An 18,188-nucleotide genomic window follows, 5' to 3' on the forward strand; every position below is an offset into this window, starting at 1 on the left:
AAGTCTATACTCCGTGTGTTGCCATTGAAGTCTCTGCTAGATTAGTTTAGGGGTCATCAAATGACCAAATAGAGATTTCCTTAAATACCTTGAAGTCTCCCAGCCTCTGTCTAGAGGCTCTGTGTGTGTTGGAAAATACCTTCAATGCTCTGACAGGCAGTTTGCAACACTGCCTTGGCCTTCATTCCTGCTTGCATGGAGCTTCAAGGTCAGCCAGAGGTGAAAGATTACAGCCTTCTCAGGACTTTCCTGGGAATATGTACAGCTCTGCACATCTATGTGGGCTTCTAGATTCCCAGGAATGTGTCAGAGCTTTTCAAAGCCCCCTATAGATATCTTATTCCCCAGCTTTTACTTTTATGTTTTTTGGGCAGCTTCTTGTTTGCTCCAGCTGTTAGTGCTGCCTTAGGCAGCTGTGATGTTAAACCATTGCCACTAATTATTTTCAACAAATGCCCCAGGGAAAAGGCTGTTGACACTGAGAAAACTCTGAGTCAGATCAGATAAAGACAAGCCCTGTAAGTGATTGTTTCCAGGGAACTGCCAGTCAGGTCAAATAGTGACTGTTCTCTAGGGACGGGGCTTTTTAGGGGACCTCAAACATGCTTCCCCCCTGCCAATTCATGCCTACTGTCATTGTTGTTGGCTACCATGGAGTTGAGGAGTGGCAGATGGGATAGGACAAGTTAAAATGCCAGAAAGTTCATTCTTCTTACTGAGATTCAGTTGCTTCTTCTCTCCTCCTCCTCCTTTTAAACATCCCTCGGATTTTTGCAAAATTTTAATTTCCGGAGTTATAAAAAAGTTGATTTTGATAATTTTTGCCAGTGTTCTTATTGCTTTTATGAAGGAGCAGATTTTTATAGGTCTTTATTACATCATTCTAGAAGTTAGATCCTCCAAATTTTTTTTTAAACCATAGAACTCTTTCTTTATGCCACATCTGTTACTATCCTGTGCTTATTAATAGTATATAAGCTATGATATGTTGACTGATATGAGGGGCCAGGCATAATATCTGATCTTTACAACAACCATAGTAAGCAGATATTATTATTGTTATTGTTGTTGTTACCATTTTCAGATGAAGAAGGTGGAACATAGGTTAGATCATTTATTCAAAATCACCAAAGCTAGTAAATAGCCTTGAAGAGGTGAACTGCTGTGTTGTGGAGAAAGCCATGTGCCAGAATGGCAGGTAGCCTGTAGGAGCTGAGGACCTCCGTCCTACAATTGCAAGGACATGAATGCAGCCAACAACCAGTTAACACAGATGTGATGTCAACCTCGGAATGATCACAGCGCTGCCCACCACCTTCACTGCAGCTTTGCGAGATCCTAAGGAAAGTACCCAGTTAAGCCATGCCTAAACTCCTGTAGGGTTTTTTTTGTTAACACTTTTATTCACATTTAATACAATTCGCCCATTTAAAGTGTACAATTCAATGGTTTTTATTCTCTTCACAACATTGTTGTGATACCATCACCACAGTCAATTTTGTAATATTTTTAGTACTCCCAAAAGAAAGCCCATATTTTTTAGCAGTCACCCACCATTCTTCTATTCCCCCAGCCCAAGGCTACTGCTAACCTACTTTCTGTCTCTATAAGTATGCCTATTCTAGACATTTCATGTAAATGGAATCATATAATATGTGGTCTCTTGTGACTGACTTCTTTCACATAGCGTAATGTTTTCAAGGTTTATCCATGTTGTGGCATGTATGCGTATTTCATTTTCTTTAAATTACTGAATAATACGCCATCGTGTGGATATACCACATTTGGCTATTGATTGATTAGCGTTTGTTGTTTCTACCTCTTGGCTCTTATGAATAATGCTACTACCAATATTTGTGTGCAAATTTTGGGGTGGGCATATGTTTTCATTTCTCTTGGGTATATGTACAGGAGTGGAATTGCTGGGTCAACTAACTCTATGATTAAACTTTGAAGGAACTGCCAAACTATTTTTCAAGGCATTATTTCTACCAGCCATGTATGAGGTTTCTGATTTCTCAACCTCCTTACCAATGTGTTGCTGGGACTGATGAAAACTTCTGGTGGCCTGAGTTTCCCAGGAAAATACCATATTCCTTAAGTGAGAGCTGGGAGAAGAGGCAGCCCTGTGTTCTTGGCTTCACCTGCCTGGAATAGAGTTTCTGTCCCATTGAGCTGCATAGGGAGGGACAGGGTGAGTCATGGTTCAAATGCTACAGACTCTCACTGTTCTTACCAAGTTTTACTAGGTTTTCCTGAATAAGTATTTCTTTATTTGCTCTATACCCAAAGGACAATTTCCAGAGACTTTAAATATTAGGATTTAAGAAATAGTTTTCACTAGTTATGCTTGTTTTCCTGGAGACTGCAGAGCTATTGACACTGTTATCCTAGAAGTGGAAATCTAAAGTTTGTTGTTTAAAGCTGCTAAGATTATGGTAATTTGTCATGCAGCATGGAAGACTGTTACACAGGGAACTAGTGCTCTACAAAATTTACTTTGAGAAACACTGGTGTAGGTTAATCAAGCCCTGAAATAAATGGAAAATTAGATTAATTTGAAAAGGATGATATTTAATGATTAATGGAAAATACATCGATGGCACCCATTTCAACAGTGGAATATTTTTAATTTAAAAAGTAAGAATGTATTTATCTCCTTCCATAAATTATGCATAGCCAAAGCCCTCCCAGTACCTCATGCCAGTATATATTGATTTTAGGCAATTACACTTTAGAAGGTTAAGTAAACCAGCGGATTCCACACTTCCGAGTTTCACTGATCAGTTCATTTCCAAAAAATATTAGGAGGCTGTTGTAAAGTTGCCTCCTTTTAATATTTGCCATATAAGGACATCTTTGAAAAACCATCTATACGAACCATCACCATTTCAGATCTAAGAGGGCACGTGAGCATCAATAAGGAAAGGAGGTCATAATCTCAGGATTATGAAGGATAATCTTTGAAACTGAATGCATTGAGCCTTCTAAAATGTCATTTATTCCTCTTTTCCACTCTTTTAATGGCAGGCCTATGGAAACTTTGTTTCCAGATTGACTGGAAAATTGGCATTTTGGAACCATCAAAATTTTCAAGCTAAACAAATAAAAATGACAAACTTAGTGGGCTCCCTTGTTTTTGCAAGGCACCCCTTCCCTAGTCATACATTTTGGATAAAGTCTAGACTTAATTCCTGTCAATATGTAAAAATCAAAATATACTGAGTGAATATTCACTTTAGCAAAACATTTAATAAGCACTCTTCTAAATACATAGCTATCAGAGTATATTTATATTTTTTATATTAAAGTATTTTGTCAAAGAAACTTGAAGTAGAGGAATTGAAAGATAATAGTATACACATTGACATTCAGCCATACATGGAGATTAAGCATTCTGGATATTATAACATATTGAATGGGGAAGTAAGAGAAGGTAGGAGATGTCAGATTTACACAACACTTTTCAGGAATACAGCTATTTTGTAAAATGAGGAATACTTATGTTCATTATTAACATAATTTAAGGGTTAAATCCCAGGATACTTTCTGTTAGCATAATATATCTCAGAAATTCTCCTGCACTTGAAGTCCAGCTGCTCTGGGCTTCATCCAACTTAGGCTAATATCTCTATAATTCTTTATACAGCTAATAAAGTCTCTGGAAACTTCTTAGTGTGATTAAACACTAGCAAAGGCCTTGCCAAAGACACTTAGCAAAGAACTGGCATTGTAGGTTTCCAGTAACTGAGTGACCACGGGCAGTCATAGCAAAGATCAGAATCAAATGCTGTGGAAAATATGTAACATTTGCGAAAAGGAGTTGGCATTTCTGGCATTGTGGATTCTGTGGTCAAGACGTCCCCTACACAGTGAATGTGTCACTGGGGCCTCCTTTTCCAACTTTAATTCCATGTTGCTTCCCTAGAGAATCGTGAGAGTTATTTTTCTCTTCCCTTTTTCCTTTTCACATGAGATATCAGGTAATCCACTCACCCCACAAATTATTTGGAAGATGAGGAATAACTTGGGCAAAGCAAAATAACTTCCAAACCAAATAATGTAAATGTCTTTTTTTCTCTCTTTCTCAGAATATAAAATGTTTTGAAATAAATAATAATTCTGGCAAAAAGTCTCCTCCCTGGACTTTAGGGTAGGGAGTAGAGCTCAATTTACTTTAAGCCAAAGGAGTTCTGGGTTGATGATATTCCATATTTTATAGACAGATCAGAATGGTTCTTTCCTAAAGCTTTCATCATGTTTGAGCAGAGCTACCTGCCTTAAATGTCAGCATATTCAGGTCTTACTCAGCTAAAGGGTTTCTGTTGCAACTTACTGTTGACCAGTAGCATCACCCGGGAATCTAATTCCGGATTAAGCATGACAGAATCAGAAAGTCCAGATGAATGGATAAAGAAAACGTGGCACATGTATATGAAGGAGTATTACTCAGCCACAAAAAGGAATGAAATTGAGTTATTTGTAGTGAGGTTGATGACCTAGAGTCTGTCATACAGAGTGAAGTAAGTCAGAAAGAGAAAAACAAATACCGTACGCTAACGCATATATATGGAATCTAGAAAACTGGTACTGATGAACCTAGTGGCAGGGTGTGAACAGAGACACAGACACAGAGAACGGACTTGAGGACATGGTGGTAGGGAGAGGAAGCTGGAATGAAGTGAGAGAGTAGCATTGACATATATACACTGCCAAATGTAAAATACGTGGCTAGTGGGAAGCTGCTGCATAGCACAGGGAGATCAGCTCAGTGCTTTGTGAGGACCTAGAGGTGTGGGATAGGGATGGTGGGAGAGAGGCTCAAGAGGGAGGGGATATGGGGGTATATGTATACATATAGCTGATTCACTTTGTTGTACAGCAGAAATTAACACAACGTTGTAAAGCAATTATACTCCAATAAAGATGAAAAAATAAATAAAATAATTTTTTAAAAAGTCCAGATCAACCAGACATGTGTTGAAACTCAGTGGAACACAAGTTCAGGATCTAAAACCTAAATGATGAGGCGATTGCCAGGGAATATGCAAGGCAAAGTCAGGGAGTGCGGAGAAATGAAAAGCGTCTAGGAACAACTCATCCAGCATATCCTAGACTGACCCATCTTGTCACAAAGCAAGCCTAAGAGAAGATAGTTTTCTTCCACAAATGTTTACTAAGGAGTGATGAAGGTGATACTTGAACCAGGAATACAAAGATCAAGGAGGGACTTTCAGAGCTGAAAATGAGAGAGTGGACATATGTACTTTCTTTCACTTCCTCCTGTGCCCTTATGAAACAAGAATAAAGCGACTTTGTCTATTGTAGGCATAAACCTATAAGAATGGGTTAACAGGAGGGGAGACAAAAGTAATGACAAATTGGGAAGCTGATGGACAAGAGGTGAATGACTTAATAGATGTGAAAAGGAGAATGTTAATCATGACTGGAGAAGGCTATGGAATTCCCAAAAAGCTTAGGACCCAGTGGCAGTAATGACTTTTGAAAGTGGGGGTGAAGGTGTGGCTGAAATTAGAAAATTGTTGCAACCCTGTTTAAGAAACAGTTAGACCTAGAAACAGTGACAAAACCAAAAGCAAGATTCATCCCTAGCACCCAGATTGTGGTATTAAAATATCCCACTTTAAAAAGGAAAACATGGGGGCTTTTTGAAGAAATGGCTGATACCAAGTCTGGGGCGAGAAATGTACAAGATGGGTCTGAAACATCTTGTCATATCAATTGAAAGTAAAACTATGGAAAACTATTAACATCATGTAAAAAAGAATCAGGAGCCAACTTGAAAAGACTTCCACTGGTGAAAGATGTTACAGTGTGTCAGTAAGGACTATAGTTGCAATGAATTAAAATCCATCAAATCTGTTCAAATCCATGTATTTATAATGATTTTTTTTTCACCTCTGTAGATGTGTTTTATTTTTTTTTATTTATTTTTTTTTGGGGGGGTACACCAGGTTCAATCAACTGTTTTTATACACATATCCCCGTATTCCCTCCCTTCCTTGACGCCCCCCCCTCGAGTCCCCCCCACCCTCCCTGCCCCAGTCCTCTAAGGCATCTTCCATCCTCGAGTTGGACTCCCTTTGTTATACAACAACTACCCACTGACTATTTTACAGTTGGTAGTATATATATGTCTGTGCTACTCTCTCGCTTCTTCTCAGTTTCCCCTTCACCCCCCGCCCCCTCCCATACCTCGAGTTCTCCAGTCCATTCTCTGTATCTGCTTCCTTGTTCTTGTCACTGAGTTCATCAGTACCATTTTTAGATTCCGTATTTATAATGATATTTTTTAAAAACCTTAAGTGGTAACTTTAGAAAGATGACTGGCAACCAATTCACTGTTTTGAAAACATTTATAAATAGAAAGAATGAGAAGTTATATAAACAGTATAACTGGTTAATAAAATAGTAGTTGAAAAGAAACTGCTAAATGAAAAAGAACTGAGAGAATTAAAATATCACCATTTTGTAAACTTCAGTAACTATTAACATCATAAAAAGGGAGACAACCAAACATATGTGCCTCTTGATGAGAAAAACATGCCACCACTTATGGTTTAATACACGTGAAGCAAAAACTAACAGAACTAAAAAAGAGAGACAAATATATGATCATAATTCAAGGTTTTAGCACCCTTCTCTAAATTACTGTTAGAATAAGTAGAGAGGAAATCAGTAAGAACATGGAAGACATATATACATAGTACGTAGAACAACTCTATCAACCAACTTGACCTGATGGACATTTATAGGGTAACCCACTCCAAATGGCAGAATATACCATTTCTATACATGCACATGGAAATTTCTCTAGTGTAGACCAAGTGATGGGTCATTAAAAATAAGTATCAATAAATTTCAAAAAAAACTCTTAAAGAGTATGTTCTCTGGCCAAATGGAATTAAATTATTAATCAATAATACTGAGATATAACAAAAACCTCAAAATGTTTGGAAATTAAAAGTCAAACTTCTAAATAACCCTGCATTAAAGAAAGAATTACTCGGGAAATTAAAAAGTATTTTTGAACCAAAATATAAAGAAAATGCAGTGTCAAAATCTAGGTAGTGAAGCTAAAACAATGCTTAGAGGAAATGTGTAGCTTTAAATACTTACATTGTGGAAGAAAAAATGTTTAAAATCAATTATCTAAATCTCCACCTTAAGAAGCTAGGGGGAAGAATAAAATTAAAATAAAAAAAATTAAATCTAAAGCAACTAGAAGAAAAGAAATAAAAAAGCGTGATAATGAAACAGAAGATAGACAAACAACAGAGAAAATGAACAAAGCCAAAAGTTTATTCTTTGGAAAAAAATTAATCAAATTTATTGTCTCAACAAAACGGATCAAAAAAAAAAAAAGAGGAAAAACACAAACTGTTAAAGTCAGGAAAGAGGGGCATCACTATAGATCCTACAGGTAATAAAATGATAGTAAGGGAATATTGTGAACAACTTTATATCAATTAATTGAGGACTTAGATGAAATAGATAAACTCCTTGAAGGATGCACTTACTAACCTTCACTCAGGTAGAAACAGAAAATCTGAATAGCTCCTATCTGCTAAAGTAGCTAAATTTGTAATTTGCAAATCACTGATGAATTCTATTAAGTATTTAAGTAAGAAATAAGTACTAATCTTAAGTTCTTTCAGAAACTAGAGAAGGAGGGAATAGCTTCCCAATATTTTACAAAGTCATCATAACCTGAATATCAAAACCTAACAGGGATGTTATGAGAAAAGAAAATAACAGGCTAATATTTTTCATGAATATACACAGAAATATCCTTAATAAAATATTGGAAAAATAAATTAAGAAAATACACGTGCACCATTATGTATATTAAAAAAAAATCTCAAAAAAATCTAATCTAAAACTAGGAAATGTTTTAGCTTATAAGCTCAAATACAAAAAAATGTATATTTGTATTGTATTTTTTTTGTTGGTTTTTGGTTTTTTTTAATTAATTAATTTATTTTTATTTTGGTTGCACTGGGTCTTAGTTGCAGCTCACCAGCTCCTTAGTTGCAGCACATGAACTTTTAGTTGTAGCATGCATATGGGATCTAGTTCCCTGACCAGGGACTGAACCTGGGTGCCCTGCATTGGGAGCACATTTTCTCAACCACTGCACCATCAGGGAAGTCCCTATATTAATGTTTATACTAGGAACAAAAAAATGGAAATTAAAGTGGAAAATAAGGTCATTTACAACAGCCTCGAAAAACAGACTGCTGGGAATATGTTTAACAAAAGACATGCAAAACCTCTACACACAAAAACCATAAAGCATTGCTAAGGAGACCTAAAAAAATGGAGAGGTATACTTTATTCATGTACATGAAGACAGTAGTACTCAGATGTTAAATTGCTCTATGCATTCAATGCAATCCAATCAAAATATCAACAGAGTTTTTTGTTTAAACTGATAATTCTGAAATTTATGTGGAAAATCAAAGCACCTACAATAGGTAGAACAATATTAAAAACACAACTGGAAGACTTCTACTACCTGATCTGAAGACTTGCAATAATGTTATGTTAAACAAGCCAAAATGATTTTGGCATAAAGACAAACAACTAGATCAAGACAACATATTAGAACATTCAGAAATATACCCACATATATGCTGTCAATTGATTTCTAACAAAGTCACCAAGGGGAAAGCCTTTTCAGTAAACAGTGCTGGAAGAACCGGACATGTTGGCAGGGAAAAATGAACTTTGACCCCATCTCCTGCCATACACAAAAGTTAGATGACTATAAACCCAAATTAAAACCTGAAACTATAGGAACTTCCCTCGTGGTCCAGTGATTAGGACTCCACACTTCCACTACAGGGGTGCAGTTTCCATCCTTGGTTGGGAAACTAAGATCCGCGTGCTGCAAGGTGCAGCGAGAAAAAAAAAGAAGCGAAAACTACAAAACTAAGGAGAATATCTTTGCAAACTTAGGTTAGGTGAAGTCTTCTTAGAAAGGACATAGAAAGCACTAACCATGAAAAATTTTTATATTGGATTTTATAAAAGATTTAAAAATCTGTTCATGGAAAGATGTCAAGAAAATCAAAAGACAAGTCAAAGACTGGAAGAAAATATTTGCATTACATAGAGCCAATGAAAGATTTGTGTTCAGAGTATATAAATAACTTGCACAACTCAATAATAAAAAGACAACCAACCCAATTGCAAAATGGGCTAAGCATTTCAACAGACACTTTAAAAAAGAAGCAATATGATCAGCAGGCATATGAAAGGATGTTCAACATTATTAGTCTTCAGGGAAATAGAAATTAAAAGCACAGTAAAATACCACTTTGTACAAGAAATAAAAGCATATATTATTAGTGGGAGTGTAAAATGGTGCAATTTTGGAAAAATGGTTTGGCAGTTCCTTATAAAGTTAGATATACACATGCCCCTTGACCTAGAAATTCCACTTTTAATATTTACCCAAGACTAATGAAAAGATATAGCCACAAAAAAGACTTGTACAAGAATATTTATAGCAGAGAATAATATTATATTCACATCTCTAAATTAGAAACAGCTCTAATATCCATCAACAGAAGCAGAGAGAAATAAATTGTGAGATATCCATTTAGCCAAAAAAAGTACATAGTCTGTGACTTCTTTTATATGAAATTCAAGGACAAGTAAAACTAATTAGATGATGGAAATCAGAACAATTGTTATCTGTGGGTGGTGGAGATGTCAGGAAGTGGGCAAGAGGGAACTTTTTGGGTAATAGAAATAATATATTATTTTGACTGCAGTGTTTATTACCCAGATGTATAAGTTTGTGTATTGTCTGTGAAATCAGTGAAATTTATCAATTGTATACATAAAACGTATGCATTTCACTGTGTGTGAATTTTGATTCAACACACATTAAACTAAATACATTTTTCAAGGTAGTCTTTTATTTTTTTTAAAGGAACTTTCAGAAGATGCAAAAAACAAAACAAAACAAACAAAAACAAAACAAAAAATTTCTTCAATCTTGATCTGGCCTGGTATTTTTAACTATATTCTATTGGATTTTTAGGCCTAAACCACAATGTGAACTCAAGGTGATGTCAGTTCAGCTTAGTGGAAGCCTCTCCTGGCTTCCTTTCCTCCTAGCTCCCTGCCTGTCCCCCCACCACAGAGAAGCTATATCTGCAGAAGTCCTTTTGGCCTTTTTCTCCTTAACCATGTTCTGATACTCCTCTTGAGGGACTAACTTCCTTTTGTTTTGGTGATAAGCCTCTAAAGTCCTCGCAATTCCTACAAGTTGATTCTACTCCATACATTGTCCTGATCAGTTTTGTCCTTTGCAGCCTACTGCCACTGGCCAGTTTAACCATTCTTGATTTCTCATTTGCACTTTGACAACAATCTCCCGTTGTCTGTCCCTTCTAACAGGTACCAAGGAGATCTCTCCATCTAATATCTAACATCTGACCATGTAACTCTCCTCTGCTTTAAATTCTTCCATGGCTCTCTCATACCTACAAAACAAAATCCAAATCCTACCATCAGAAAAGCCCATGATCCGGCCCCTGCCTATTTTGCCAGTCACTTTTCCGTGCTATTTATTGCTCTAAGACTATGCATCCTTTTTTATGCCCACATATTCTATCCTCTGCCTGGAGACCCCAGACACTCCCCTTCTGCCCACCAATCAGGATGGTCATGCACACTTCTTACTTTTCAAGACCCGCGTCAGTGAAATCTTCCCACACCTTAACTAGAGTCAGGCTCTTGTTATTACCACAATTCTACTTGTTCACTAATCTACATGCTCCCCGAGGGCAGGGTGGGTGTATATATATATGTGTGTGCGTGTGTGTATATATACATGTTTTCACTTTTTTAACCTCCAGCACCTGGCTCAGGATCATTTGTTCAATGAATGAGTGAATGAATGAGTTGACCCACTTCTGGAATTTTCATGAGCAGTTCTTAAAGTGTAAGCCCTCTTACCACTCCCAGGGAAGAGCCTCATCAAAGTCCCCTTAGTTCAGGCTTACAATCTAAATAAATGAACAAACAAATAAGTAAATAAATAAAAGCTAGTTCCTTCCCTCCCTCCATCTTATTCATAACAGCAACCATTTTAATAAACTCTGTACCTAGCTTAGGACTGTTCTCTGATTCAGGATTGCTGAATTTGTGCTGAGAATATTAATAGGTACATGAAGGCCTATAGGTGTTAAGGTCTTGGGGGGCCCTTCCCTTCTGATATCCAGCTAGCTCTTCACGTGAGGAGCAACCTTTTTTCTTTTTTTTTTATAAACTTATTTATTTACTTACTTATTTATTTATTTATTTATTTTATTGGCTGTGTTGGGTCTTTTTTGCTGTGCACGGGCTTTCTTTTTAGTTGCGGTGAGTGGGGGCTACTCTTCGTTGTGGTGCGCGGGCTCCTCATTGCCGTGGCTTCTCTTGTTGCAGAGCACGGGCTCGAGGCATGTGGGCTTCAGTAGTTGCAGCACATGGGCTCAATAGCTGTGACTCACAGGCTCTAAAGCGCAGGCTCAGTAGTTGTGGTGCATGGGCTTAGTTGCTCTGCGGCATGTGGGATCTTCCTGGAGCAGGGATTGAACCCATGTATCCTGCACTGGCAGGCGGATTCTCAACTACTGCGTCACCTAGGAAGCCTGCAACAATTTTTTAAAAAATGGGTGTATCATGTTGCTGGAAAAGTGATTTCTGGTTAAGGGCAGCCTGGTGATAACAACCCCTGGGCTTGTTTTTATGACTCTGCTTCATGGATTTTAATATATGGTACGTGTGTACAGCCCAACCAGCTTCTCCATTTAACTACATCCCCAGAGGAAACCTATGATTTTCTTATGTTTGAGTACATCTGGTTTATTTCTCTTCACTCAATCTGTTTAGTATATGCTGTTGCCTTAGTGGCAGGATAATTTCCAACAGCATGCAGTACGCAGAAGGATTTCCATTCCCTCTAAACTCGCTATGCATTCCAGGTAGGTATTGAGTAGTTGAAATGTAAACCACCAAAACCTCTTTCCTGTTACTCACGGTATTGATTCACCCTAAGAGGTTGAGAATCAAAATGTTTTCTGGCTGAATTAGAAAGCAAAGAACATCATAGAGCAAAAACAATGTCAGGGTGCCGAAATTGTGGCCAGATGTCAGAAGCAGCCCAGAAGTCTTACACAATCACAGAGGATGGAATACTCATCTTTGTTAGGCATTAAGTAGGCGTCTTCCCTGAGGGAGGGTTAGAATTCCCTGTTACATCTTCCCAGTTTGCTGGACCACAATGGAGGAAGGAACTCATCAATTATAGGCCACTCAGATCCCAGTGCATTTTCCAAAGCACTTCTTGTTTTTCAAGCCCCATATTCCCAGAACAAGCAAAATTTCATTTTTTGTTAGGAGGTAGGAAAAGTCGGAGCTGCAAGTGGAAATCTTTAGCCACTGAGAATGAGTAAAGGCTGGTGGAGTCCAGTCTTCCTAATAGGCAGCTGTGTGGAGGGCTTCCCAGCTCCCACTCTGCTCCAAGCTCGCAGCTGCACCCCATCCCAGGTCCCCAGTGTTAGGAAGATGCTCCAGACAAGCAGATTACCTCTAGAGTTCACCAATATTCCCATTCCTGTTTTCTCTTTTCTGTGCTTAAACATTTCCATCTTGCGATTCTATCCATCTGAACTGACACACCATTTTACTGTCCTTCAGGGGAAGGGAGCAGAGTATGAAGCCGAGAGTAATTAAACTGTAATAAGATATCACATTTGCCCAGTGTTTTACCATTTCCCTACTTCTGCAGGTGCATCCATGAAGCAGATGACAAACATTAGGCCAAAGGTGATTTCTCTGCCAGATTAAGCGGAAAGGGCAAACATGATAATCAGAAACATTGGCTAAAAGGCAGCAGCCTGATTTAGCAGGTGTTCAGATCCTTGTGGAATGAAGAGTATGAGTAAGGTGACTGAGGGCTAATCCATCCTTTGCCTCTTCCAGCTTCTGGTGACTGCCAGCATTCCCTGGTCTGTGGCCACAAGGCCACGTCTTTAAGGTCAGCATCCTCACATCTCTCTCTGCTCCACCTTCACACTGCCTTCTCCTTTGTGTGTCTGTGTCAATCTCCTCTACCTCCTCTTAAAAGGACACATGTGATTGCATTTAGGTCCCACCAGATAATCCAGGATAATCTCCTCATTGCAACATCCTTTAACTTCCTCCCATCTTCAAAAATTCTATTTCCAAATGCACTAACATTTACACACTCCAGGGCTTAGAACCCCATGTCTTTGGGGGCCATCATTCAGCCTATTACAATGTCTTTTGCCCATTTTCGATCTGGATTATTTTCTCTAGTGTTGAATTTTGGAAGTTCTGTATATAAAAGTCTAGATAGAAATTCTGGGCAGATGTGGTTCACAAATATTTTTCTCCATTTCTGTAGCCTGTGTTTTTTGTTTGTTTGTTTTTAATAGGGTCTTTTGCAGAACTAAAGTTTTCCATTGTGATGAGGTTCAATTTACCAATTTTTCTTCTTTTTATAGAGCATGCCTTTAGTGTTGTCTATAAACTCTTCACCTAGCCCTTTGTTCTTAAATTTTTCTTCAAGTATCACCAGTGTATTTCTAATTTTTTAATAGTTTTGTTTTATGCTTTTTTCCTAAAAGTTGTATAGTTATATGTTTTACATTTTTATGTTTTATAGTTTTGTGTTTTACTTTTTTTCCTGAAAGTTTTATAGTTTTATGTTTTGTATTTTACATTTGAGCCCACGTTTTCCTGGCTTTGCCATGATGGACTTTATTACACAGTTATGAAGATTTTTAGGATGCTGTGGGGGACTGTATTACTCTTGGTGCTATTCACCCTCCCTCTTCCCTTTATGAGGATTATATATCTGTGCCCATTGCCAGGTAGGAAACTGGGAATGTCATGTTCAAGAATATCCACTGTAGGGCTTCCTAGGTGGCACAGTGGTTAAGAATCTGCCTGCCAATGCAGGCGACACTGGTTCGATCCCTGCCCCAGGAAGATACCATGTGCCGAGGAGCAACTAAGCCTGTGCGCCACAACTATTGAGCCTGCGCTCTAGAGCCTGTGAGCCACAACTACTGAGCCCTCATGCCGCAACTACTGAAGCCCACGCATCTAGAGCCCGTGCTCCGCAACAAGAGAAGCCATCACGATGAGGAGCCTGCGCACCACAATGAAGAGTAGCCCCCACTTGCCACAACTAGAGAAAGCCTGTGTGCAGCAGTGAAGACCCAACCAGCCAATAATTAAATAAATAAATTAATTAAAAAAAAAAAAAGAATATCCACTGTAGCTGTGACCCAGGGTTCAAGAGACCACCACTGCCACTGCAGATGTCTTTCAACGCCCACAGAGTGAGTGACCAGGCACTAGAACACAGCTACTGAAACCCCAAACCCCAAAACTCTGCTTGCCAGAGGACATAGGTGAAAGGGCAGGAAAGGGGTTCCATCTTACTTCTCCCTTCCAGATCACCCCAAGTACACCTCATTGGCAATTTCCAATTTACCACCAGAGTGCACAGACTCTGTCTACTGTATAGGCTACCAAACTTCCCAGGCTCACCTTCCATCATGCACTTTCTTCTCCTTCTTTTACTTTTTTTTTTTTAGCTCCTTTATTGTAAAATATAACAAAAATACAGAAAGCAGTGAAAACAAAGCATTCAGCTCAGTGATTTATCAAAGCAAATCCTTATACAGCATCATCCAGGTTGAGAGCTAGAATGTCAGCACTCCAGGAGTCCTTCCGGTTCTCCTCGCAATCGCTTTTCACCCCCTTCCTTCTATGTGACAACAAACCTGATTTCTATGGTCATCACTTCAGTGGTTTAAAAAAATATTTTTTTGCCAGTTAAACATGCACTTGTAAATAGTATGGTTCCATATTTCCTGTTTTTGAGCATTCTATAGGTGGAATTAATTATGCAGTGTTATATTTTTGTGTCTAGCTTCTTTGCTCAACCCTGTGATGTTAATCCCAGTTGGTGCAGACAGTGACATTGCTGTATAGTATTCCACTGCATGACTATACCACCATTTACTTAGCCTTTCTACTATTGATGGACATTTAAGTGGCTTCCCAGTTTGACTATTACAGATAATGATGCTATAAACAATTATGTACATGTCTTTTGATGCACATATGTGCATGTCAGTTGTATATATATATCTAGGTGTAGATAATGTTGTTTTGGGTTAATTTTTTTATAAAGTGAGTTTTAGGTAAAGATTCTTCTTTTTTACCTTTCTTTCTTTCTTTTGCCTATGGATGTCCAATTTCTCCAGCATCATTTTTAAAGTCTGTTCCAGCTAGAGTGATCCTCCTAAACTAAAAATCAGACCACGTCATTCTCTTGTTTAATTTTTTCAATAGCTTATTCTTTCACTAAGAGGACACCTACCTCTCCAGCTTCATCCTAGGTCACTTTAACCCACCTCCCACTACCTTCTTCTCAGTCCCCCAAACACTCCAGTGTCTTTGCACTTGCCTTTCCCTCTGCTTGGAAGGCTCTTCCCCTGGCTCCTCATGAATCTGGCTTCTTCTGATCCTGATCCCTGAAGTCTCAGTTTAAAGTCAGCTCCTCAAATAAAGCTTCTCTGACTACCTTATGAGAGTAGACCCCTCTACATTACCACCCATCATTATCACAGCAGCCTGCATATGCGCTCCACGGCCACCATTTGCAAGTGCTTTAATTATTCATTTAGTGTCTATCTTCTCCAGTAGATGGTAAGCTCTATAAATAAAAGGGGGACTTCCCTGGTGGTACAGTGGTTATGAATCCACCTGCCAATGCAGGGGACACAGGTTTGAGCCCTGGTCTGGGAAGATCCCACATGCTGCAGAGCAACTAAGCCCATACACCACAACTACTGAGCCTGTGCTCTAGAGCCCATGCTCTGCAACAAGAGAAGCCACTGCAGTGAGAAGCCCATGCACCACAATAAGCAGCCACAGAAAGCTCATGCACAGCAATGAAGACCCAACACAGAAAAAAAAATTAATTAACTAACTAATTAATTAAAAAAAGAAAGAAAAGGGCCATGTTGTTGATCTCACTCAACGTTGATTCCCCAGGGTGCAGCCCAGTGTCTGGCATACAGTAGTCACATCAAAATATTACTTAAATGTCATCATTCAGCTAGAGTTTGTGATGATATGGCTAGTTTTGTTCCAATATTAGGAAGAGTTTCCTGAAAGCTAGGGCTGTGTGAAAAGCAGTGGGCTGCGTGGCATGTCCGAAGTCCTCTCCCTGGAATGGGATGACACAGAGGCATTTCCATATATTGAATAGCCCGACAAAGCAATGTCTGAGGTTCCTCTCAACTCTAAAACTTTGGTGCTGGAAGGGATGGGGGAGGAGAAGCAGGGTGGTTCCCTTACGAACGCGTTCAGATTTTAGACAAGTCCACTGAACAATGGAGGGTTTGGAATCCAGTTTGGAGAGTCATCTATTTTTGTAACTGAGTCCAAGCTCGCTTTGCTCACCACACAACAGGCCAATGAATTGGAGACAAGGTGTTGAGGTAAGGAATACGACTTTACTCGGAAAGCCGGCAGACCAAGAAGATGGCAGACTAGTGTCTGTCAAAAAACCATCTTGCCTGAGCTAGAATTCAGGCTTCTTTTTTACTAAAAAGGGAAGGGGGTGTTGTTGGTTATTTCAGAATTCTTGGTGCCAGAATCCTTTGTTCTTGCAACTGTCCATGTAGGTCAGGTCAGGATGCTCCTACAAACCTCCTACAAGACAAATGTTATTCTCTGTTCTGCAACTTTACAGGAATGGAAAAGTGTTACACCCTCAAAGGTCAGAGGCTCAAGAATGGGCTCTCCTGTATATTTCAGGCTATAAAGCAACATTCTAAACTTGTAGCAAAAGCAATAGAATTCAAAGGTTAATGTCAAACAAACAGATCTAACACAGAGTCCAATTTAGCTCTTCCCTGTAACATTTTTAGCAATTAAAAGAGAAGCTATTGGGAAAACAGGTAAATATAAGAATGAGAAGATATATGGGAGCAAAACCCCCTCAGTTTCCTTCTGATTCTTTCCCTTCCCTTTCCCTCCCCTCTGCTGGAGTTAAACACTTCCAGATCTGATCAGTGTCTTAGTCTGCTTGGGCTGCCATAATAAAATATCATAGAGTAGATGGCTTAAACAACAGACATTTATTTCTCACAGTTCTGGAGGCTAGAAGTCTGAGATTGGGCTGCTGATATGATTGGGTTCTGGTGAGAGCTCTCTTCCTAGCTTGCAGACAGCCACCTTCTGGCTGGGTCCTCATATGACAGAGAGAGAGGAGAGAGCACTCTGGTTTCTCTTCTTACAAGAATACTAATCCCATTGGACCAGAGCCCCACCCTCAGATCTCATCTAAACCTAATTATCTCCCAAAAGGCCTGCCTCCAAATACCATCACAGTGGGGGGTTAAGGCGTCAACATATGAATTTTAGGGCGACACAGACATTCACTCTGTAAGAGTCAGCAAACATTGATTCAGGGACCATTGCTAAGACATTTAAGTTATCAGCTTGGACTGAGACAGGCTGGGACCTGGGACCTGGGACACTTTGCTGCTGTGCTTGCACCTGGACAAATGTCTCCTTGAGCAACAAAATACAAAGAAACTATATGGAACTAAAAATAGCTATGTGCATGCATAGTTGGGGCAAATTATGCACAATAAGACACAAAAAGACCAAAAACTCAAGTGCCATTTCTGAGGAGCTGGGAGCAAAAGTAGGGTGTTGGGAGCACAGGCAGGGCACTGCGCATGCACCCTGCAGTCAACACCACCACGGGGTGGTTAGACCATCTAAGGCCACCCCTCTCACCTGACCCCTGGACCTGCACCTACCCTCCCCGCATATAAGGAACCAGCTCACTACCCTCTCTGGGAGCAAGCAAGGGAAATTATTACTTGTTTTCGCTCCCTCCAGCTGCAGCAGGAGGCCCAGTAAAGCCTTGCCTGAATTTCTTGCCTGGCCTCTTATCAATTTCTATTGATTAAGGAAGGTCAAGAAAGCTAGTAACAGGACCAGTTTTCCAGACAAACTGGCATATTCTGTGTCACTGAAGGACAGATAAATTCTACACGCAACAGTGTTTACCCATCTTGTCATTCACTCATGTATTCACCAAACAT

The sequence above is a fragment of the Hippopotamus amphibius genome, chromosome 2 (assembly GCF_030028045.1).
Source record: "Hippopotamus amphibius kiboko isolate mHipAmp2 chromosome 2, mHipAmp2.hap2, whole genome shotgun sequence".
Taxonomy (NCBI): Eukaryota; Metazoa; Chordata; class Mammalia; order Artiodactyla; family Hippopotamidae; genus Hippopotamus; species Hippopotamus amphibius.